The following is a 20,502-nucleotide window of genomic DNA, read 5'->3' on the forward strand; positions in this document are numbered from 1 at the left end:
AAATTGAACCTTTTAATAACTCTTGAATAGCCCTTTCTGCTAATTTTGACTTGTGTACCAAAACTTCAATGAGCCCATAGGTATCAAAACTGCTACTTTTCTCGACTACTAGTCTAACACCAGAACCAACAGTTTTACATCATAAGTTGCTCGAAAGTATTCTTCATCTTCAATTTTAATTTCGTGAGTTCAAGTTATCACGAGAGCAAAATGAGCCGAAATTCTAGGAAGGAGTTTAAAAGAAAAAAAAGGCAACACGTATACTCACAGACACAAATTGTGCGCATTTCTTCTTCTCTTACCTTAAATTACTATTCCCTTTTGTCCATATTAAATGAGTTGTTGGGTATAACACATTTCTTAAGAAAAATATTTGATGACATAAATTAAAGACTACTCTCTATTATTACCCTTTAGATTACTATATTTTATTTGAAATTGAGAAGTAGTTAAGAATCTCATTATAAAGAAGGAAATATGAAATAAGTTTAAATAATTCTCCTAAATTTTGAAAAATTCACTTATTTTGAACTATAATTAAAAAAAATCTCAACAACCCACTTAAAATGAACTAGAGAGAGTATATATTACATGATGTTTAGATTAAAGTGAAAATACATGTCAATTAATTATAGTTAAGTGATAAATGTGCCTATCAAAAGCACATATCTGGAATCCTTGTAGTCGTTAGTTTGGTATATATAAATATCCGAAGCTAGTTAAAGTTTTACAACCTTTTTCTTTTGCAGCTCGGTGAACCGTACATCATTTTTGTTCATCAACGGTTTGGAACATAACTATATAAAAGGAAAATAAGAAACAAAAAGCAAAAGAGTAAGACCTATCCCAGAATGACATAAAGAAACAGATTGCCTTCCACTCGCAGAATGATATAAGTAAACATAAAGAAACAGATTGCCTTCCACTCCTGTCCTTTCCTTTATTCTCTTTTCATTGGATTATTATTCACAACGCCCACGCAGATCTTATATTTTATTGCGTATTAAAATAATAGCCAATAAATGTATATTTTCTACACATAAGATAATATAGTACTGCCATTTTGCACGTTATGAATAAACATATGCTTCTTATGCACAGACAAATACAATGCGAAGTGTGGTTTTAACTGACTTCATTACTATCGGCCTGAATTATACATGCATATACAAAAACCATCTAAAATAGTACTTATTTTGATCCTGTATATTCTTAAAATGAATCTCCTTTGAGATTGAACTGATAACTCAACTAGTCGTACGAAGTACACTAGATTACATTTGTCACCCTTTTTTCTTTTACCCTGCTATGCTTTTTTGACCAAACATGATATTGCCCACTAGTACTTTGATCTAATTAGGAAGACTCTAAAATGAGACTACTTGTTTCAGCAACAGAGAGGGAATGGTTATGCTCGCTTTCGTACGTGACAACCAGCATCGTTGGCTCATCCAAAGCTCTTTCTACATGTTTACGTGCTGGACAACCTCTCACACTACTACATTTGTAATATGCCCTGCAATAATTGAGAAACAAGATCTTTAGTTTCAAGAATGCACAAGCAATTTTGGGAAGTACAAACACAAATGATTTGAAAGGAAAAGAATTACTCCCTCTATTCTAGTTAATGTATAGTAACACTTTTCATTTCTCTGGATTCAAACTATATCAACTCTGACTAACATTGTAAAAATCAGTTTTTTCATTAAGTTGACATGAGACACATGGCAACTCATAATATGTGTCGCATTGTGTTTAAATATCAAAATTTTAATTATAAAATATTGAGTTTATCTAATTTAATTCGCTTCAAGGATTAGTCTATCACATAAATTACGTAGGAAGAAATAGCTTCAAACAAAGAAAATGACAAAAACACACTGAGGTCGTTCAAATTCTTTTTCTACTAAATAAGGTGGTCATTTCTGTAAACAATCAATTATTCTCTAAAAATTAGGCAATGCATGTCATTTTTAATTCAACAAATAACAAGTAATATCAAAATAACTAATCACAACGTAACTAATCTCAACATAACTCGTTTCCACATGACTAATCACAACATAGCTCATCTTCAAACTAAACAACCCCTAAGAAATCAAATCACTTTGAATGATAATTGCCGATAATTACTTATACTAAGAGAATTTATAACTTAAGAAACGGGGCAAGTAATCATTAGGATGGATAATATTACATGTATAAAAATTCTTTACTGATAAGGTAAATCCATTAAAAGAATTTATGGATTTCCTCATGTACCTTGGATGTGGAGATCCTTTAATTGGCTTTTGTCCATATTTCCTCCATGAATAATCATCAGGTGGGATGTCTGACAACTTCATGCTTATTGCTGGAACTCTAACTACCCTTTTAGGTCTTAATTTCCTGTTAAGATAGATCAAGAAAAAAATTACTCTTCATTACGTATACACTGCTGAAATAAATACTAACAAACAATTAGAATAAAGATCGAATTTTGTACCTTCTCTTTGAGCAATGACATCGACCGGATGAGCCACTACACTTTCCAGAAAATCCGTTCTCCGAAGAAGTGCACTTTCTAATTTTGAAAGAAGACGAAGACGACAAAGGGGGCTTTACAGCAGAAGAAACCTGAGAAAGATTTGAAATTTGCTCACTCTCTGTTTCCCCTGTTAACGTTGACATATTAAACGAATTTGCGCACCAAATTTCAGGGGCATGCGAAAAATTAATTGATTTTGTGACCAATTCTTGTTTTGGATTTTGGAAGATTTGGTTATTATTAAGGTCGTAAGCACTTGGAGGGAGTTGTTGAATTGGAGTAAGACAATAAACCTCAGGGTCAACATAATCTTTTTTGAGATTATCAATAGGTGCTCTTCTGAACCGAGCATGACCAGTTCTGAATCGATCCAGAAGAGAATTTACCTTCTTAAACTTCGTGATAGCAGCATCAGCTGCAATTTCAATCTCCATGGGGGGGCGATTTTTCTCGATTTAGAAAAGAAGTTAAATTCCCTTGTTTTTGAGACAACAATTTGATGAGTTTTTCGACGTTCTCAAGACCAGAGGCAGCTTCTTGAACTACTGCCTTGTCATCCATATTTGTCATGAAGTTACTGCTAGTATTCCTAGCTGTGTTCATGTAATTCATCATGAGCTCTACAGCCATGACTAATTGGATGGGTAAATTATATAGAAATATTGCCCTAAAGAAACATCAATCAGATGAGAGAAAAATATGTAGAGTGAATATTATTATGTGATAGAAGTGGGCTGTGTTGATAAAGGGTCAAAGAGATGTCATTGGAAAGGTTATTAAAAAGGGGTAGAAAGAGGTGAACTGATGATAAGGTAAATAGTAGGTCACTGACCTGTCAGTCTACTCTCCTCTAATTGTTTGGTTGGAAAATTAGAAGAAAAAAGAAATTCCTTTACAAAATGTTGTACTCCTATATGGTAGTACTTTGTATGACATTCTTTTCCTCATCTGCCATAAAAAGTATATTTATGTTGTTGAATTTGGAAATTATTCAATTTTACATTTGTCATTTTATTGTTAATGATTTGATCCTATAGTTATGGAAATGTCAAAAGACTACACGTTCGAAGGGGGTCTTTTGATATTTATCAAAAGTTTTTATTTTAATTTTAATTTGTCAAATAGCGTCATATATACATTGATACTATAGTAAAAGCATTTTGGATCAGAAACGAGTTGTCAGGGTCATAAACTCCTCGAGGATCTGAAACGAGATATAGGAAATGTTCCTTTCTATTCTTTGAAACGGTGATACTATTAACCCTCGAATGGAATGTAACTCCAGTGGGAATTGGGATACAAGGCAATGATTTATACTTGCCAAAACCAATCGTCAGCCCTGCATCATCTTTCACTTACGCACTTCAAGTGGATGTCGCTCACTTTTGGCACCTCAAGTAATCATAAAGTGTGTCATTTTGACACTTTTTGCTGAATCAACAAAAAAAGTGTATTACATTCGCTTTTAAGCGCGTTTGAGAGGCATTTTCGTAATTTTTAGGGGTATTTTCATAATTTTTCAGCTTTAAATTATTTAAAGTTATTAAAAATCCCACATTGTCTTCTCTATAGTTTTTTTTTTAGCTTAACCTCCGTTAATGGAGGTGAAATCAACACTCAAAAATAAATTTCACTCCATTAACAAAATACTAGGGGTGTTCATGGGTCGGTTTGGATTGATTATTGGTCAAAATCATAACCAAACCAACTTATTCGATTTTTAAATTTCTAAAATCAAACCAAACCAAACAAAAAAATAACCGTCGGTTTGGTTCTTGTCGTTTTGGTTCAGCTTTTTCGGTTTATAACTTTAGCTAATGATAAAAGTTGAAGATTTAAAAAAACAAATTCAATCTAATATATGAGAGGTTAACCAATTGTTGTATGTCAACCTTAAAACTAAGATGTTAACTGAGTGTTATACTTGGGCAAAACTATGAACAACACCATATTAACGCTTCTAAAAAATATTTTAAAACTACATTTAACAGGATAATATGATAAACTTCTCAAAAGGTGAACACATGAACTTCTTGCTCAATAAGGTTCAAAAAGAAAGTTAAAATTAGTGATTGTTTATAGTCAAATGAATCTAACTATAAATTTCAATATACAACAAGATATTATTTTCACAATTAGTATCATTTGTCATTCAAAGTGCGAAATTCATAAGGTGTTATCAACTAGATGAAGACATGACTTAATGAGCTATGACTAAAGTTAAATCATGATTAAAATATAAAATGTAACAAATATTTATGTTGTATTTACGAATAATACATAAATAATTATAATATATATACATATATATATAGATATTTATGTATGAATATATATATATATATATATATATATATATATATATATATATGTATGTATATATATCGGTTCGATTTAGTTATTTTGTCGGTTATTTTAGAGTAAAACCAAACCAAACCAAATTATTATCGGTTTTTAAAATTCAAAACCAAACCAAACCAAACCTAACCAAATATCGGTTTTTTTAATCGGTTTGGTTTGGATCGCGGTTCGGTTTGGTTAAAAATCAAACCATGAACACCCCTACAAAATACTCACTCCATTAGCATGCCTACAACAATAATACACACCATGAACATCAAATAATACTCCTCCCATAATCAACGAAACACACCCAATTATATAAGAAATTCAAGAGGAAAAGTACTGAAAATTTATAGTCAAAATTTTCTTTAGCTTAACCTACATTAATGGAGGTTGAATTTTTCAAGAATGATAAACACATCTCCTTTTTATCTAACTATTATATTTTATAACTAACAAAGATTTTTCGATTAGTTATAATTCTTCACTGATAAGAATTTGTATAAATTTTTAATTTTTTTCTATTAATTTGAATTTTTTCTTGTTGCTATGGCTATACAGTGCTTGAATATATCTTATGGTGTGAATACTTTTTTTTGGTGAAGCAACAAGAAATGGCATTTAGCTATAAAGTTTGTTTGTGAATCTTTTATGTTTTTTAATTAAAGATGGTTTTCCGTTATTGAATTCTTGAATTAATAACAAAGTGGAAATAATGGGTATCGAATTTTCTCCATTTTTTTAGGTTTTTCTTAGTCTTTTGGACTGTTGAGAAATGACATTTAGTGTTAGGAATAGGAAAGATTGTGTGTTGTGTTCACTGGATTTGGGGGTGGGGTTGAGGAAGATGACGGGAGGGGGTGGGGAGTGGAGGAAGGTGGGAGGGGCGGGGAGGGGTTATGGAGAAGATGCTTTAGGGGTTTTGGTGTGGGGGGTGGGGGGGGAGGGGGGAATTAAATTTTATAATTTTTTTATAATTATTTAAGTTAAAAAATTGTCAAGTGTCAATATTTGATTGGTGTTTTATTATTTTAATTAAAAATAATTATTTAACAATTAATTTGGAGAAATATGACAAATGTCATAATATTATTGGTCACTTTACATGTCATCAGCGTGTGTAATACATGCACACAATATATTTTTGTTGATTCAGCAAAAGGTGCCAAAATGACATATTTTATGGCTATTTGAGGTGCCAAAAGTGAGCGACGTCTACTTGAGGTGTCTAAGTGAAAGATGGTGCGTACTTAAGGGGTCTGGCGATGGGTTTTGACCTTATACTTAAAGCAAGTGAAATGGACATCGTTTATCCAAAACATATATATATATATATATATAGTGAGGTACTTTTGGCACCTCAAGTACGCACCATATTAGTGAAGTGTACGTGCTTTGCACGTGTGTATCACGACAAATAAAAATATTAAAAAATAGTCATCCACGTTAAAATTTTATATCTATTTTAATCATATAAACTAATATGTATCTCAAATACTTAGACATGCAATTATCTATCAAGAATAGATGATAATTAATTATTGTAAACTTCAAGTTTACTAAAATTTGAGAAAATTTACCTTAAGTCACAAGCAAATCTATCTCTTTAATTGTAGATACTATAACAATTGTCTATCAAGAATTTATCATTGAAAACTTCAGCAACATATCAAAAAATTTAGAAAACTTTTCTCAAATCATAAATAAATTTATCTCTTTAATCATAAATATTACCGTCACAATCGTGGCGAAATAAAAATCTAAATTAAAAGAGTTTTTATATAAAAGTAGAGGATTCATAAACCAAAAAGGATACTAATTAATATTTTAGAAATATTTCATCTATTCATATACTTTAATAATTATTTTCCATAAAAATAATTTTCGTAGCTCAAAAAACTAACCTTTTCCATAGATTTAAGAAAATTCAGTAGTTTGCCTACATTAAAAAATCAATATTTTTCATAAATGTAGGAAAAAATGTACAAAACATTAAGAACACAAACCTTTCTTATAAAAATAGGAAAAATCAACAAATTTTACACCTAATAAACTTCTTCTCTATTTATTTTTAATATATTTATTATAGTCAATATTCAATATTATAAAAATATAATAATATAATAATTGAAATAAAAAAGTGAAAAGACAATTTTGTTTATTATGAAAACTTTTAATAAAAGGTAAAAAATTTATATCTCGTTTTTAAAGGTTCTTGACACTTTTAATATATTATAGATTATAGATACAGATAATATGTGACATTAAAATACTGAATTATATCTAGTTTGCAACTCATGATTAGATCAGATAATATTGCTATAAACATAACCATCTATGTATGTTTCTGAATCAATGACGAAGTCAGTTTTTTTTAAAATTTTAATATATGTATGTATGCATGTATGTATGTATGTATGTATGTATATGTATGTATGTATGTATATATATATATATATGTATGTAATATATATATATATATATATATATATATACTTGTTTATTTTAATTTAGATGCACGTGTATATCACGTTAAAAATAAATAATGTATTATTTTTACTTATCACAAGTTTTTACACTTAAAATATACATAAAACATTGTGAGAACACAATTTTACATACCCTTTAAAATTCAATTAATAAGATTACATGATTTGCACGTGTGCATTAGACAATTTATATTACATGATAAGATGATCACTTCGTTTAAACATAGATATTACTAAATGCAATACTCCAATTTATTTATGCAATGAAAAAAGAATATTATTTTATTAATATCAACTGTACATGTTTTGCATGTGTGTCTCGCGATAAATAAAATTATTAAAAAATAGTCACCCACGTTAAAATTTTTATATCTATTTAAATCATATAAACTAATATGTATCTCAAATACTTGGACTTGCAATTGTCTATCAAGAATAAATGATAATTATTATTGTAAACTTCAAGTTTATACTAAAATTTAAGAAAACATATTTCAGGTCACAAGTAAATTTATCTCTTTAATCAAAGATACTATAACAATTGTCTATCAAGAATTTATTATCGAAAACTTTAGGAATATACTAAAATTTTAAAAAACTTACCTCAAATCATAGGCAAATTATCTCTTTAATCATAAATACTACCGTGAAAATAGTAACAAAATAAGAATCTAAAATTTAAAAGATTTTTTATATAGAAGTAAAGGACTTATAAATCAAAAAAGAAACTATTATTTTAGAAGTATTTCATATATTCATATATTTTAATAATTGTTTTTCATGAAAATAATTTTCCTACATTAAAAAATTAACCTTTCTCATAGATTTAAAAAAATTCAATCTACGTTAGAAAATTAATATATTTTTTATAAATGTAGGATAACATGTACAAAACAGTAAAAAAAAAAAACTTCTCCCATAAAAATAGAAAAATTCAGAAAACTTTACACCTAAAAAACTTCTTTTTTTTTAATTTTTAATATATTTATTATAATCAGTATTCAATATTATAAAAGGCATAATAATATAATAATTGAAGTAGAAAAACACTTTAAATGAAGGACAAAAAATTCATTACTAAGTTAATGCATGCTTTAAACACTCAAGCTAAACCAAATTCAACGTTTTACTTGCTTACTACATATTTGAATCGCTCAAAAGATTCTTTATTACATGCATGATTATTTTTTTTAAGAATTACCAAGTTAATGCATACTCTAAACACTCATGCTTAACCAAATTTCACGTTTTACTTGCTTATTACATATTTGTAATGTGATAGCTTATTTCTATGATATAGTGTATCTATTAAATATTTTATATAGATGTAATAAAATATAGATAGTATCTATTTCTAAGTCGTCAACCACAAATATATGCCTAAAACTTACTGTTAATTGATACATGACAAAGATAAATTATCAAACAAATCAAGAAAAACATCACAAAGATAAATTATTAATTAAAGCCGTTGTCGAAAATTTTAATCCGTGACAAATATTACTAACCTTTTTTCTCTGTTGCAGTTCAAGTGTATGGACAATGAATATATACATACATACTTACATCAACAAATTAAAAAGCAAATAAAGCAACATTTGTCAAAAGCCATACATGTTATTGTTCGTATACACCAAATATCTATATATCCATATATATTTTTAGAACAAAGTAATCGTAGCACACTGAAAAATAAATTGTAAGCACATGTTAGTTTAATCACAATACAATTCCTATCTTCAAAATTTGATTTTAAAGTTCAAAAATATCAAATACACTTTATGAGATGTAAATAATTACAGAAAGAATTAACCAAAGTGATTTAACATCTTTAGAAATAATGGTTTAAGAACTTAACATCAAAAAGAGATGAAAATTACACGTATATATTTTTTATATGAACAATTACATAAGATAAAAATAAACAAATAGGTATGAAATTTTTCATCAAGCTTGAGAATTTTTTTTAGTACTTTTCGTTGTCAAAGCACTGCTAATAAACATATGTTTTATATTATTAAGTCCTTTTATAGATAGGTTTTCTAACTTAAACATGTTTAATTTATTTTGATTTGAAAATTACGATTTTAGTTCACTCTAATGGCCTAAATAAAAGAAAATAATTTAAGAAGATGCTACCTAAAAGGAAATAGTATATAATTTTAATTAGGTTTTAACTTTAATGTCCTAAATAAAAGAAACTTGTCCTAAATAAAAGGATTTAGTAAAGAATCTTTACATAATATTTTTTTTAAAAAAATAGTGAATAATTAATATTAAAATAATTATTATTTGAGAAAAATAGTGAAAAGATAACTTTATCTATTGTAGAATCTTTTAATGAAGGGTAAAAAGTTCAAATCATTTTTTTAAAGGTATTTATACTTTTAATATATTATAGATATAGATTATAGATTATAGATTATAGATTATAGATTATAGATTATAGATTATAGATTATAGATATAGATTATAAATATAGATATAGGTATAGATTATAGATATAAAGAATAATTATATAATAATTAAATATAAAATTCAGTAAATTCGAAATTTACATCATTTATTTAAATTCTAAATAGGTGAAGCAAGAGTCCCAACTTCGTGATTAACGAGAGAGGCTGAGCCGCTGAGTAAGTTTGGATGTTTAGGTGTTGGTTACTGTTTTTTACTACTGTTAGTTTGAAATTCTGAGTATATCTTTTGAGTTAGCTGTCCCGACTTGCATGTCGCATGTCCCAGTTAATATTCTTCCAGCCTCCTTTTCTTTGTATTCTTCTCCTTTGGCATTAGTCTTCGATTTCCATTTGTCTTGTCCATCATTCTTCATTACATTTGATACTTTAATTTGACAATGGCCTTCAACTGCTAGAATGTTTTCCATTTGTCTTATAGTCGACTTGTAACGTTGAATTGATTTTCGTAGCAGCAACCAAGTGAGACTTTTCTTCTTGTTGCACAGCTGTTGTTCCGAGACTTTCGTTAACTCATTAGAATTGGTGAGGTGAAGTCTAGCTCTCTTTAATTATTTGTTAATTATTTGTATTTGTTCACATTGAAAAATTTATTTTATTAATAATAAAAGGTTGTTAGATGCTTTATTTAGTGGTATAAATTCAGGAAAAAAAAAAGTTGTATCTCACGCCATTAGTTGATCTCTGTATTTATTTTAATTTTAATGAACATTATTTGATATATATACATCAATGAGAGATAATAGATATTCTTTGAAACTAATACTCTCTCCGTCTCATTAAAAATAACAATAATACCATGATAGTGCTAACTATACGTACCAAGAAAGTCGAATTGTTATATGCCAATATAGTAGTTGCTAAATGGCACGACACATTCTTAATTGAATCTGATCATTCCACTCCTTCTTTATTGTTTAACAAGAGGATCTTATGTGTAACTGTCAATCATATTGTGCTTATTTATTGTTGAAGTTTATGAAGTTTTAGTGATTGAGAAGTTAGATGAAACATGTTAAAGTGGTTCATTGACGCTTCAATAAATGCAGATGAGTTCATAAAAAGATTACTAATATGAGAGGACAAGAGTACTTAATTTTTGGATTGGATAAGCATGTACAGTTGATGAACTCAAAATAGCTATCGTGAAGTTGAGTTGAAAAAAGAGTTTTACTTGAAATAAAACTCTAAAGAAGACAAGAGGTACAATGTAGCAAGAAGTATTTTATGAGAGATGGAAGTGCTAGCTTTATTTTCCACCCAAAATGTTTCTTCCTCTTTTTTTCGCATGGTGTTTTGTCAAAATTATGACAAAGTTTAGATTTTTATGGCTAAATAGAATTATTTAGATATTTTTGAGTCGTGTATAGTATGAATGTTGAATGATATTTCACTTTTAGGGATGCTAAACTTTTATTCTAATTATTTTACTCCCTTTGAATTGTTATATGTGCTCTTTGTGTGTATATAGACTTGATTCGTGTCTCTCTTTGATTCATAATATCAAAAGAGAATCAACGATGTCTTAGAAAGATAAACCATAGGTTGTTACATATTTTTTCTAAAGTTGACCATAATTTGAACGTATGAATCATCGTTAATGTCGCCTTAGTTAGAGTTTAAGAATTCCCTTTCTTAAAAGTTAGCTTCTACCTTCTTCTATGTTATATGAATTAATTTCCTTTTCGTTGGATAATTTAATTTATTTTGATATCACAGTTTACTATTTCTTTATGCTTGAGGATGCTATTTTTCCATTTTATCATTTATCTATTAAGTTCAAAATTTTCGAACATGTATTAATTCTCGTATTTTTTTCTCTGCATGAATCTGCTTTGGAGTCTAAATGGACTCCTTTCCTCTTTGCATGTCGTAATGGGCCAATGAGGCCCACCTCTTCGAAGATTAAGTTCAAAAGTCGATTATATGGTGTACGGGTGCAAGAAGATAGACGAAGAAGGAAAATGGGTTAAAACCCATTGATGAGGTCGTTAAGAGACTTGAAAAGTCTCGATTTTTATTATTGTCTTATTTTTATTTATTCATTTAATCATTTATTTATTCATTCATTTGGGGCCTCGAAGACAAAGTTGTGATCTAATACAGATGAAGCGGATGTTGAGCCCCCAAAGATCCAAAAAGATAATTTAGGACAAGTTACCAAAAGCCGAATGATTAGGTTAGGATAGGTTATGGACCAAAAGCCCGAGTATTTGGATTAGGACAGCTGAAGATGGGTCAAAAGCACAAATTATCTTAGGAAGGGTTGTTTTATCCATTTCGGATTTTACTTTAGCGAGAAAGTGATTTTGACCTTCTTAAAACTATTTCAAAAAGTTTGAGAAAAATTCAACATAATTTTAAGAAAAATCACAGTCGTCATTTGTTTTTTTATAGAAAAATAAAAAAAAAACTTAAAACAGTTTCAAAAGTTCAAAAACAAAAATAAACCTTTAAAACTAAAGAAACTGGATAAGGTTCAATTAATGTCCTAAGAAGGTTTTTAAGGCACTTAGGAGAGTCCGTTTAAAATGATTTACCAAAAAAAACTAACTTGACTAATTAAAGTGGCTAATTTTTGTAAGGACTTGATTTTATAGAAAATATTAAAATTATTTACTTCAATATTTAAAAATGACATTTTATTTATTCAAAGGAGAAAACAATTTATTATAATTTTTTGGATTTAGATGGAAAACGAGTTTTGCTTTTGTAGGAGTAGAAGATTATGACATTATTTTCTTATTATTAATCGTTATCATAGAAAAGTTAATTTTATTATATACAAAGCCTTTGAAAAAATGTTAAGGGAATATCAAATTACAAATATCTTATTAACAATAGAAAGTTAAAATTTACAAGAAAAGAGGCTGAAGCTATCTAGAGGCATAGGTTATGACCTTACCTCTCTACATCAAAACACACCCCAAACCAACTCTAGAAGTATCACAATACACAACAAATCTATCTAAACCGTCGAGCAAGGTCAGAATTGAGGCTGTAAAGAGTCGAGTCTTCAACTCTTGAAAAATCTTCTCAAAAGAATCTGACCACTGGAACTTGACTTTTGTCTAAGTTAATCTGGACATGGGGGAAGCAATCGACGAAAATCCTTCAACAAACTGTCGGTAATAGCTAGCCAAACCTAAAAAACTCCTGATATTTGATAGAGAGATGGGTCTGGGCCAGTTTTTCACTGCTTCAGTCTTTTGAGGATCCACTCTAATGCCATCGCCGGAAACTATATGACTACGAAATGATACTGACCTTAACCAAAATTTGCTCTTACTAAATTTGGCGAACAACTGATAGGCTTTGAGAGTCTGAAGTATGATTCTGAGGAGATCTGCGTGATCATTCTCACTACGGGAATAGGCAAGAATGCCATCAATGAAGACTATAATGAACATGTCCAAGTACTTCTTAAACACGCGGTTCATTAAGTCCATAAAGGTTGCTAGGGCATTTGTGACACCAAAGGACATGACTAGAAACTCGAAGTGACCATACCGGGTTTGAAAAGTTATTTTTGGAATGTCACATTCTCTGACTCTGAGCTGATGATAGCCAGATCTGAGGTTTATTATAGAAAAGTAACTGGCACCCTAAAGTTGGTCAAATAAGTCATCGATTCTAGGAAATGGGTATTTGTTCTTGACTGTGACTTTGTTCAACTGACGGTAGTCTATACACATTCTGAGTGAACCGTCTTTCTTACGCATGAATAAGACTGGTATGCCCCATAGAAAAACATTGGGTCTGATGAACCCCTTCTCTAAAAGGTCCTTTAACTGTTCTTTTAAGTCTCTGAATTCCACTGGAGCCATTTTGTATGGTAAAATAGAGTTGGGCTGAATATCTGGAAGAAGGTCTATTCCAAAGTCAATTTTCCTTTCGGGAGAAACTCCGTGAAGATCTTTTGGGAAACACATCTAGAAATTCACATTCTACTAAAACTGACTCAAGGTTAGGGGTCTCTTAACTAGAGTCTTTAACTTAAATGAGATGCTAGACACACCCCTTGGATATCATTTTCCTCGCCCTTAGGTATGAAACAAGCTGACCCTTGAGTACTAAGGTACTACCCCTCCATTCTAGGATAGGTTCATCAGAGAACTAAAAATAGATGACTCTATTTCTACATTCAACTGAAGCATAGCATGAATGAAGCCAATCCGTGCTGAGAATAACATTAAAAGCTGTCATCTCTAGCTCCACTAAGTCTTCTGAAGTGACTTTCTGAGATACCATGACCGAACAATTCATGTATACCCGTCGGGCTATGATAGACTTACCCACTAGGGTAGAGACTGAGAAGGTTTCTGCTAGGATTTTGGGACTGACTCCGAAGTCAACAGCTATATATGGAGTTACAAAAGACAAGGAAACTCCTGGATCTAGTAAAGCATAAATATGTAAATGATAAACTTGTAACGTACCAGTGACCACATCAGGAGAACTTTCCTGATCCTATCAGGACTGAAGTGCATAGAGCCTGTTTGGGCATTGCCCACTGGTGGCACTGGAAGCGACACCCTATTAAGATAGACGACCTGACTGAGCTGGGGGACGATTATGCTGAATCTGAAAACCTACCTGAGGATATTCTCTGATTCTATGACCTGGTTTACCACACTCGAAACATACATCACTGCCAGCCTTGCAGATACCCTGATGGTTTCTACCATACTTCTGACAAAGAAGATTTGTTCGAGCACTGCTAACACTACCCTGGGATCTAGAGATTGGTGCCCTATCTTTATGTCTATCTCTGAATTTTAACACTTGAGCATTGTCTGAGGACAAAGCTGGAGCTAAAGATTTTGTGTGGAACTGAGAACGGTTACCACCCTCTAACTTAAGCTAAGTGAAGTTGAAGCTACCTGTTCTAGCTTTCTTGTTTTCCCTCTCTTTCTCCTTAATTTTTTGTTTCTCAATCTGTTGAGCATGGATCATAAATCTGGACAAGTCCATCTCCTTGATCAGCATTGCGGTCCTACACTTCTTGACCACACTATTAGATATACCCGGCACAAACTTGCTCATCTTAGACCTGTTATTCTCTACCACATGAGGAGCATACCTGGCCAACTGAGTAAACTTGAGAAAATACTCCTTCACTGTCATATTGCCCTGCTTCAGATTGATAAACTCTAGAACCTTGGCTTTCCTCAACTCTAACGGGTAGAACCTATCTAGAAAGGCAGTAGCAAACTCCTCCTATTCTTGGGCCTTGCATCTGTGCTCCTATATACCTTTCACTGCTTGAACCATGTGTGAGCTATATCCTATAATTGGTCTGCAGCTAACTCAACACTCTCACTTTTGGTTACCCCCATAATATCTGTTACCTTCTGTACTTTTTCAAGGAATTCCTATTGGTCCTCTTCAGATTTAGACCTTGAAAATAATAAAGGATTCATTTGGGTAAAGTCTTGAATTCTAGCCGCAGCAGTATTGGCCACTAGGTTGGCTTGAACAACAACTGGCATTCATTTTGGGCTGCTACAGAATGGGCTAGAGTGGTGAAAACTGCTCTGAATTCTACATGAGAAATATGCTCATCCAGGGGATCTGCTTGAACGGGCAGAGGTGCTGGTTGGCTTTCAATTCTTCTTCTATTGGTCTTTTTGGCAGGCATGCTCTATAAATAGAAAGGAAAACTGGATTAGACAGAGAGTTTAACTTAAGCTCATTCTCACTCGCACAACATGAATACTGAAAGAAGGAAAACTTTTCCTAAAAATGCCACATAGCCTCTTGTCCATAAGTGTGATGCACTATACACCCATGTAAAAGACTCTACTTGACACGAGTTTTAGACTCCCTAGGACTCTTTAGAACCTTAGACTCTGATACCAAGTTTGTAACACCCCGATTATGCACTCTAGACATCATACGGTGTGTACAACCCCAAAGGATCACAAGCTAACCCATAACTGGTACCTGCTGTAAGCACTGAATAAAAATACTAAAAATATATATGCGGAAGTATAACTGAATATGCCATAAGGTTCTCAAAACACTGAAAGAATAACTAAATATACTGATAATATCATTTAAAAAAGAAAACTAAAAACTGGCTGTGATAGTCTGAAAGCCTCTAACTGAACTGTCTGAATGTGGAGTTGATGGGACAAGCCCCCCAACTAACTCTGACTAATAACATACTAAATCTAATGTAATACTGAAATGAATAATATCCTCAATGGATGAGGACTCACTACTGAATCTGTTACTGCTAATTGAATTTGTCTAAGTACGATCAGGAACTTGAGCATCCGAATCTATGATATGATATATCATAGCGTAAGAAAAGAGTATGCATCAGTACGTGGAATGTACTGGTATGCTAAGTGGGGTAGGCTGATATACATAAGTTAATATGCATGAGATGATAACTGACTGTATGAATATCATAAAGTAACTAAAAGAGAGTACATGCAAAACTGTAAACTACTGAAAATGCTGAATATGTGATACTACGCATACAATGTCTATCTGAATTAGACAAAAACTAAAGTTCTGAGTTTTGGTAACTGAATACTGATAATCGAGGTTTCGACTGATATTGAAGTACTGAATTCTGATGGCTAAGTAACTGATAACTTATAGCCATTGTTCCGTAGAACTATCTGAGTTCTTTACTGAATTCTGATTATTGAGTACTGAAGACTGAAACTATAACTATAGGAGTGTTCATCTAACTAACATACCCCAATTACAAACTGAGTTGGGGTTCAACCTATGATCCCAGTTGGAAGGGTGTTAGCATCTTGCCAAGGGATACTAACAATGTTGTGTCAACTCTAATCTGGCAGAAAGACTCATGAATAATATATATATGGTTGTACCCTACGTTGGCTACGTAGTTCTATAATGCAGGGACTACTACTAAGGATCAAACCCTCTGCTGACAGGAATGCTCCCATCCCTGGGTTCGCTCGGTGCTGAATCCTACTCCTAACTAAATTAACACCGAACTGATCAATAGACTGTAATAGACTTGACTGAACTGTTACCGATTGTGTTGACTGTCTGAACTGGACTGAGCTCACTTATTTTTGTTACTGACTGAATACTATTGTTCTTGACTTCTTACTGGGTCTATTCTATTACTACTGTGACTAAGTAAACAGCTAGATTTCGGGTAATAAATACCCCCAGGATTCGATAGCATAAAGGTAAAATATAGTACTTCTTGAAAGCATAACAATAGTCAATTGTTCACAATTCATTCACTGAGGTAATTTGCCAAACACTTAGCCATGAACTTATACATGAATGAGAACACATGTTAACATGTCATGATTACATTATTCAATTCACATGGACATTCTATCAAACACTTGGAGAGCATGATTGTTATACATAATAATGAACAACACATTAGAATCATGACTACAACTTAAACTTGCAATTTCAAGGATTGTAACATGGGAATTACATCAATCAACATACATGCTATCTTATGTTCATGAAACTCATAATCAAATCTTGAATTGGAACCCATACAACAACACAAATATGAATACAACCTAATTTTCACATGTAAATTCATGAATCAATAACTTGTACTTGAACTCCAAGGGTGGAAGAAAACTCAAGGATGAACACCTAACATATCTTGCTTGCTGATTTCGTGAAGATTATAGGGAATTTCTTGGAACTTAGACTTGACTTGAAGAATCTAGGGCTTTGCTCTTGAGAGGATTGAATGAATAATGAATGAAATTTACTCTATTGGGTGTTTAATTTCGTGTTGTAGCTGATTTGGGTGAGGGAAAAAGACTAAACTACCCCTAGGTCTTTTTTCCCGTGTAGATAACCCTTGAGGCGCGACTCCCAGAAATGAGGATTGGACCTCGCGATGCGACTCACAGAATTGGGAATAGATCTCGTGTCGCGACTCCTAGAAATGGAGAATCGACCTAGCGACGCGACTCCCAGAAACAAAAATAGATCTCTTGTCGCGAGCTTATCGTGAGACCTTACTATTTCTGACATTAAAACTCACCATTACGCTAGTCTAAAAATTCTGAAAATCACCTGATATGACCTATTAACATCCCTGATCATGAATAAACTGAAAAATCAACAATCTAAGGCCGAAAAGATAAAAAATAAAGTCATTGAAATATCAATCCCATAAATATACTAAGTGTTAATTCTTAGCTGAAATTTTTCTAAGTCTGGGACCTCTTTTGGCATGCTAAATAGGGCTACAATGACTAGAATTTTGTGGGGTCTTACACGGGGTAACAACCCAACATGCACCAGTAAAAGCGAATGATTTATCTTGAAGGTAACATGCCACTTTGAGCGGAGTGATAATCCCACGTGTCTAATTGAAGGGTGGAAAATCCATTTAAAATGAAATATTCCACTTTGAATGGAATGATGGTCCAATAAATATCATTAAAGGGCTGACGACCCATTTTGAATCTAGCATGCCACTTTGAACGGAGTGATAATCTCACGTGTCTTGTTGAAGGGCGGACGACCCATTTTAAATGAAAAATGCCACTTTGAATGGAGTGACAATCCAACATGTCTCATTGAAGGGTGGACGACCCATTTCAAATATAACATGCCACTTTGAAAGGCATACAACCTATCTTGGATGCAATATGCCATTTTGAACGAGGTGACGGCCCAACGTGTCTCATTGAAAGGCGGACAACCTATCTTGAATGTAATATGCCACTTTGAATGAAGTGATGATCCAATGTGTCTCATTGAAAGATGGACGACCAATATTGAATGTAATATGTCACTTTGAATGAGGTTACGACCCAATGTGTCTCATTGAAAGACGGACAACCTATCTTGAACATAATATATTACTTTGAATAGGGTGGTGGCCCAATGCGTCTTATTGAAAGATGGACAACCTATTTTAAATGTAATATATCTCTTTGAATGGGGTAATGACCTAACATGTCTAGTTGAAAGGCAGACAACCTATCTTGCATGTAATATGTCACTTTGAACGGGGTGACTGTAACACCCCGAATCTGGTACCCAGAATGCTACACAATGCTCATGACCCCAAAGGATAACAAGCGAACCCATGACTGATATCTGTACCTGAACACTGCATAATATACGGTATAAATGTGGAAATAAAGGCTGAAAGGCCATAAGGTTCAAAACTGAAACATAATGTCTGATAAAATATAACATCTGGGTGGGGTATGAAATACCCAAAGCCACTAAAATAACTGTCTAAGCATTATAGTCTGAAAAGCCTCTAACTGTCTAAATAAGAAGTTGATGGGACATGTCCCCAACTAACTCCAACTACTAAAATAAACTAAGTAATGAAGTAATAAAGTAATGATCATGTCCTCGAAGTATGAAGACTCACTGCTAACTCTAACTGCTGAAAACTGGAAAGCTATTGACACTCTGGAGCTCGTGCTTCTGAACCTATGGTATAAAGTAAAACACTATAGCGAAAATGCATCAATACAATTGAATGTACTGGTATGCATGTGACGTAGGCTGATTACAAAGGGTACATATGCATGAACTATACTAACTGATTATATAACATGAACGTGAGAATACATGCATGAATAAGGGACTGTAACTGAATTCGTGATAACATGATTACTGAGTCTGATTATTGATAACATGAGATACTGATAACTGTATATCCAAAATAACTAATACTGAGCGACTTTATTTGACAGTCTAGGTTCTGATAGAACTAGATGAGTTTCATACTATTCTGAGTTGACTGTATCTGACAGTCTTGAAATCTGAAGAACTATCTGAGTTTTATTACTGAGACTGATATTGAAACTGTAACTGTAGGAAGTAATCATCTAATCGACATGCCTTTAACATGCCATTATGGCTGAATTGGGGTCCAATTTGTAACCCTAATTAGAAGGGTGTCAATAACGCACCACTGGTAAAGACAAACTGTGAGTGATCCCTCATATAGTAGGCACTCAAAGAAGAATGGTCGGACCCTCATATAACAGGTTAATCCACCTTATCTACCCTCAAAATAGTAGGTTTGATGTCTCAACCTACGCTGGCTACGTCTTTCTGGAGCGCAAGGACTGCTTCTAGGAATCATACCCTCTAATAATAGGTGAGTTCCCATCCTTGGGCTCACTCGGTGATAACTCCTACTCCCATATGAATAGACATTGAAACATAATTAACTGAACTGAACTGGATTAAGTTCCTTGAGTTTCATTGACTGACGGAATACTACTGAAATTACTGAATTACTAAGCTTTCCTGAGTCACATGACTGACTGAATTATATGTATCATTGCTTGACTGAGAGTATCGTGGAAACATGACACGGGCTCTTGGCACACAACTAAATTGTCGGGTATTAAATACCCCCAGGACTCGATATAATAAATGTAATTCATAAATTCAAATGCACAACAATGGCTACACATATCCAAAATCCATTGACTAAGATATTTGGTCAAACACTTGACATGCATGAACTTGTATATGAATGGAGATTTCATATTATCATACTAGTATGGCACTTTTACTTCACATAGGCATTTAACCAAACACATAGTAAGCATAGTATATGTAGACAACATTACGCAACAAGTATACATCATGATTCAGTTCTAATTTCACCATTCAAGGGTTTAATCATGGGTTCACATGAATCTACACCTAT

The 20,502-nt window shown here is 32.2% G+C and overlaps 1 pseudogene; it reads right to left on the bottom strand.

Annotated features, from left to right (window-relative positions):
* Window positions 1–1,120: 1,120 nt before the first annotated feature.
* LOC107858651 lies at window positions 1,121–3,458 on the bottom strand (annotated as a pseudogene).
* Window positions 3,459–20,502: the final 17,044 nt, after the last annotated feature.

The sequence above is a fragment of the Capsicum annuum genome, chromosome 2 (genome assembly GCF_002878395.1).
Source record: "Capsicum annuum cultivar UCD-10X-F1 chromosome 2, UCD10Xv1.1, whole genome shotgun sequence".
NCBI lineage: Eukaryota > Viridiplantae > Streptophyta > Magnoliopsida > Solanales > Solanaceae > Capsicum > Capsicum annuum.